Source organism: Pteropus vampyrus, unplaced genomic scaffold, assembly GCF_000151845.1.
Source record: "Pteropus vampyrus isolate Shadow unplaced genomic scaffold, Pvam_2.0 Scaffold63, whole genome shotgun sequence".
Lineage (NCBI taxonomy): Eukaryota > Metazoa > Chordata > Mammalia > Chiroptera > Pteropodidae > Pteropus > Pteropus vampyrus.
In genome coordinates this window covers 882,139-888,604 of record NW_011888844.1, presented here as the reverse complement: position 1 = coordinate 888,604, position 6,466 = coordinate 882,139, and the positions used below count along the sequence as shown (strand labels likewise).

At 30.3% G+C, this 6,466-nt stretch overlaps 1 pseudogene; it reads left to right on the top strand.

The window, feature by feature from the left end:
• The first annotated feature begins 504 nt into the window (after positions 1-504).
• Positions 505-623, top strand: LOC111740462 (annotated as a pseudogene).
• Positions 624-6,466: the final 5,843 nt, after the last annotated feature.

The following is a 6,466-nucleotide window of genomic DNA, read 5'->3' as shown; positions in this document are numbered from 1 at the left end:
TATATATATGTAATTTTTTTTTTGGATATTAGCTCCTTAGCACAAATATTGTTTGCAAATCTTCTCCCATTATGTTAGTTGCCTTTTTGTTTTGTTGATTTTTTTTTGTTGTGCAGAAGCTTTTTAGTTTGTTATAGTCTCTGTTTATTTTTACTTTTACTTCCCTTGTCTTTAGAGTCAAATACATAAAATCTTGAGACCAAGGTCCATTATAGCCCAAGTAGCAAAGTAATCCTGATTAAAAAAAAAAAAAAAAGTTGAAATTATCACATTCCCTAACTTCAAATTATACTACAAATCTTCAATAATCAAAACAGTATGATACTGGCAGAAAAATAGACACACAGATCAACGGAATAGAATTGAAGGCCCAGTGATAAACCCACATGTATATAGGCAACTAATTTTCAAAGAAGGAGCCAAAAATATACAATGAAAAATGAAAACCTTTTCAATAAATGGTGCTGGGAAAATTGGAAAGCCACATTTAAAAGAATGAAAATAGTCTACGGCCATGCCACCCTGAACATTCCCAATTCCATCTGATCTTGGAAGCTAAGCAGGGTTGGGCCTGGTTAGTACTTGGATGGGAAGCCACCTAGAAAGACCAAATGCTGTAGGTGTAAAAACATTAAATAAATAAATAAATGAATGAATGAATGAATGAATGAATGAAAATAGACTGACATTTGATACCACACACAAAAATTAACTCAAAATGGATCAAAAGTCTAAATATAACACTTGAAAAAATAAAATACGCAGAACAAACCATAGATATTAAACTTATTTACTCATTTCTATACAGATGAATAATTAGGTTATTTACATTTTTTTTCACTATTACAAATGATGTTTCAGTAAACATTCTTTTGCATGTTCTCTGTAGACACATATAAGAATTTCTCTATGAAAGTTTACTGGAGGTATATTTATTGAGTCACAAAATAAATTTTAATTTAATTAGGTATTTCCAAATTGTTTTCAAAATTTTTATATAGATTTACACTCCCATAGGCAATATATGTGTCCATTGTTTACTCATATCTTCATCAAAGGTTTGTATTATCAGATATACTATTTGTTAAGTAGGAAAGGTTATCTCATGGCTGATTTAATTTATATTTTTCCTGTTGCTATTGAGATTAAACCACTATTGATATGCTTAATGGCTATACATATTTCTATATATTTACAGTATTAATTTGGGAAGAGTCTTTAGTTTTTTACTTTTTATCAAATCAAAGAAAATTTTTCTGACAGGCTTATGACACAAAATAGCAACTTCCTACATTCTTCTCATTCTCCTAGTTTTCTAGAAGCAATGTAGAGCCAGTGAAAACACTCATACAGGAGAGGGAAGACTATATCTAGGGCAAGGTTCAATTGCTCACCTAATAATATTACAACCACTAATCACCTTCATGGTATCCTAAACTTCTAACGGTAGCACTCAGGCCCAATTTAAACATTGATAATAAAACAATACAAAAAACTGTGTAATTATAAGACCGTTATTACAAGAGCTCCAGTGATTCTGTAGAATCATGGACAATGCTAGTACATAGTGAAGAAGCTAAATCTATAAAACTGAATGACATAAAATGGAAAATGATGTGGGTAGACACTCTCTTTCATAATACTTTGTCCACTCTAAAAAATTGCAAGCAACCATGGAGACACAATCCTCTGCATGGAATGAATGGTTTGTATCAGGAATAATTACTGCCCATAGCAATGGACTTTTTCAAGGATATATTTAGGCAGTGAAAAACTTATCTCTAGGATATTGGGGTGCTATGACAGTTAATAATTCTCCCTTAGCTTTTTAAAAAACAAACAAACAAAAAAAACCAAAAAGAACAAAAAACCTCAGAGAATTAAAAGTGTCATGCTCTGTAAGGTAATAATGTTACAGTCAACAAATGGACTACTTTCCCTGACTCTGTTCCAGAGACTGAGAGACTCAGCTAGAGGTATATAATGTAGCTAGAGAATTATATTCAATATTAATTAGATAATTTATTAAACAGAAGAAAGAAAGGGGAAGCCTAAGTTTGTTGGTTATATGACTACCTCCCCAAAAGTGACCTAAAGAACAGAGAAACACCAAATAAGCTTCCCTTTTGTAAGACCATATGATTATTACTCTGAGGTCAAGTGATCAAACATGATGATACTGATGGTATCCCTAGCTTTTCTGCTTTCAAGAATAAATCCTATGTGTCAAATCCTCCACTCCTAAACACTAAAGAGATAAATGCAATTGGACTAAAAACTTTTTAATTTTAAGTAAAAGTTATAAATAAGCAAACCTATAATTCCACAAACATGTGAAGTCTTAAAATTCTCTTGATTCAGAACTTACTAAAAAGATACACTATGTATCTGGTACTGTTAGTTATCTTTTTTCAACATTTTTATTGAAATATAATTCACATCCCATAAAACCTACCCATTTAATATGTACAATTCATTAGTTTTTAGTATATTCAGAGTTTTGTACATATCACCATTATTGATTCCAGAACATTTTCATCATCCTCAAAAATAATCCCTTACTTTTTAGCAGTCATACTCCATCCCCCTCTGCTCTTAGCCCCTGACAACCACTAATTTACTTTCTATCTCTATGGATTTGCCAATTCTGGACATTTCATATAAATGTAATCAGATACCCACTGTAACATTACATAAAAATAGATATCGTAAAATAAGGTAAAATGTATAGGCCATAGATAAATGATTATATAGATAAGTGATTATACAAAATATATAATACATTTTTATTTTTAAAATACTTATTGTTAAATTTACTTGGCTCTAATATTAAGTTTGAAAATAGATATCTTCAAAGGCCAAGAGAATATCTTTTGGAAAATGATCTCTAAATTAATCTCTAACAACTTTGAACTGTGAAATTATAATTATTTCTCTGGCTTAACTAAAATTAAGAGGAAATTAGTTTCTATGATCATTAAGTGTTTCAGCAAAGGTACCATTTTAATTCTTTCGGAGTAAAAGAATATGCCTAAAATTTTAAAATAATTTGTTACATATTTACATACATTATGTAAATAAATTTAAAATAAAAGTTACATATTTACACACATTATGTAAATAAATTTAAATGGTAGTAACATAATTTTATTCTATTGTCAGTGTTGACTTGTCTAAAAACATATAAAGTATGTTGTCAATTTTTTTCTAAAAAACTTTGAAAGAAAAAAATGAAATCATACAATATGTAGCTGTGGTGGTCAGTTTTATGCTAGCTTTTAAAATTCTTTTCTGAGTTAATCTGAATTCCTGAACACCCCTTTCCCTTGTTTCTCCGTTATGATCTGCCTTTCTTATATTTATATTCCTTAGTCAGTGTTTCCTAAAGTGTAATACAGGTAGTTCTGCCTCAATCTGATTATAAATGATACACAAATACTTTTTATTCCAAGTATTGTATTTTTTTAAAGTTACATATTTGGATATGATTTGGAAAAATATAACTAGTTTTCAAAACCAGTCATTTCATCAATACTTGAGATAAAGCTGTAATAGCAAGTCATGATGTTAGATTTATGTATTTTCTTAAAATTAGTAAATATAATAGAGGTGGTGTACTAAAAGAGGACAAATCATAAAAGTGGTATGAGAATGACTGAAGCTTGGTAAACACTGTGTTAAACTGTGCCCAGTAGACATTGTTTTTCCCTTAAGTGTCTCTATTCGATCAACACTAGCTTTTCTGCTAGTCATAATCCCATTACCTATTTCTTGAAGTACCAAGTTAGAAAAAAAATCTACTTTAAAATCAAGTTAGAAAGCACTCATTGTTGTAATATCAAGATAACAGACTAATCTTATTTTTAATTATTAATTAATTAATTATTTTTTATTAAATTTATTGGAGTGACATTGGTTAACAAAATTATATGTTTCAAGTGTACAATTCAATAATATGTCATATATATATACATTGCATTGTGTGTTCACCACACAAAGTTAAAGATCCTTCAACCACCATGTATTTGACTCCTTCATCCTTATCTAACTCCTCTCTACCAAACTTCTCTCTGGTAACCACTAAACTATTGTCCGTGTCCATAAGTTTCTGTCTTGTTCATGTGTTGATTTCAGTTTTATATTCCAAGTATGGTAAAATCATATGATTGTCAACATTTTCTGTCTGACTTATTTTGCTTAGCACAACAATCTCAAGATCCATCCATGTTGTTGCAAATGACAGTATTTTATCTTCTCTATGGATGAATGACATATTTTATACATATGTATCACATTTTCTTTATCCAATCATCTATCAAAAAGCATTTCAGTTGTTTCTATGTCTTGGTCACCATGAATAATCCTGCTATAAACATTGAAATGCATATATCTTTACACATAAATGTTTTCAAATTTTGAGGGTAGATATCCAGAAGAGAACTTGCTGAGTCATATGGTAATTCTATTCTTAATTATTTGAGGAAATTTTATAATGTTTTTCACAGTGGCTGTACCAATTTACATTCCCACCATCATTGTATGAGGGATCCTTTTCTCTACAGCCTCATCAACAATTGTTATTACTTGTCCTGTGGATGATAGCCATTCTAATAGGTGAAAGGTGGTATCTCGTTGTGGTTTTTATTTGCATTTCCTTGATAGGTAGTGAAGTTGTGCATCTTTTCATATATCTGTTGACCATTTGTATGTCTTACTAGGAGAAGTGTCTATTAGGTCCTCTACCTGAGTTGCACTTAGATTGCTTGAGCTTTTTTTTTTTTTTATGGTGAAGTTATGTAAATTCTTTATATATTTTGGATATTAGCCTTTTATTGGAGACATTGTTTGCAAATATTTTATCCCATATAGTTGGTTTCCTCGTTGTCTTAGTAATGGTTTCTTTCTTTTGCCTGATTGCTCTAGCTAGGGCTTCCAACACTATATTGAATAAGAGTGGTGAGAACGGAAAAACTTGTCTTGTTCCTGATCTTAGAGAAAAGGCTTTTAGTTTATCATCGTTAAGCATAATGTTAGCTGAGGGTTTGTTGTATATGGCCTTTATTATCTTAAGCTACACTTTTTCTATACCCATTTTATTAAGTGTTTTAATCATAAATAGATGCTCTATTTTTTCAAATGTTTTTCTGCATCTATCGATATAATCAAATGATTTGTATCCTTTATTTTGTTTATGTGGCATATCACATTAATTGATTTGCACATGTTGAACCATCCTTGTGCCTCTGAAATGAATCCCTCTTCATCATGATATATAATATTTTTAATGTATTATATTAGATTTGCTAGAATTTTGTTTATGATTTTTGCATTTGTATTTATAAGAGATATTGGTCTATTGTTCTCTGTGAGAACTTTAACAAAGAAATAGAAAACAGAAAAGTGGAGATAGAAAACATAAAAAAAATAACCAGTCAAATATGAAGAATACATTACAGGGAATCAACAGTAGATTAGATAAAGCAGAGGATCGAATCACTGATTTATAAGATAACATAGCAGAAAACACTCAAGTAGGACAGCAACAAGAGAAAAGAATCCAAAAAAAGAAGAAAAAAAAAAACAATAGTTTAAGGGATTTTGTGATAATATCAAACATACCAACATTCACATCATAGAGAGACCAGAAGGAGAAAAGAGAAAGCGAGGAATTGAAAACCTTTATTGGGAAATAATGACTGGAAATATATCTAACTTGGTGAAGGAAATAGACATACAAGCTCAGGAAGCACAGAAAATCCCAAACAAAATGAGCCCAAGAAGGCCCACACCAAGATATATCATAATTAAAATGCCAAAGGTTAAAGACAAAGAGAGACTCTTAAAATCAGCAAGATAAAAGCAGTTAGTTACCTGCAAGGGAGCTCTCATAAGACTGTTAGCTGATTTCTCAACAGAAACATTGCAAGTCAGATGGGATTAGCAGGAAATACTCAAAGTGATGAAAAGTAACAACCTACAACCAAGATTATTCTATCCATCAAAGCTATCATTTAGAATCAAAGGACAGATAAAGAGCTTCTCGGACAAGAGAAAGCTAAAGTTCATCATCACCAAGCCAATATTACAGGAAATGTTAGAGGAATTTCTTTAGGAAGAAAAAGAAAAAAAATTTAAAAAATATGAATAACAAAGTGGCAGAACTACATATCTAGCAACAATTACTTTAAATATAAATAAATTAAATTCTCCAATCAAAAGATAGGATGGCTGAATGGATAAGAAAAGAAGACCCTTACATATACTGCCAACAAGAGACTTATCTTCAGATCGAAAGACACAGACTGAAAGAAAAAGGATGAAAAAAGATGTTTCATGAAAATGAAAACAAACAAACAAAAAGATGGGGTAAGAATACTTATACCAGACAAAATAGACTTTAAAACAAAGGCTATAACAATAGACTTAGTTATACTTCTAGATATTTATCCGAAAAAATCTAAAAACA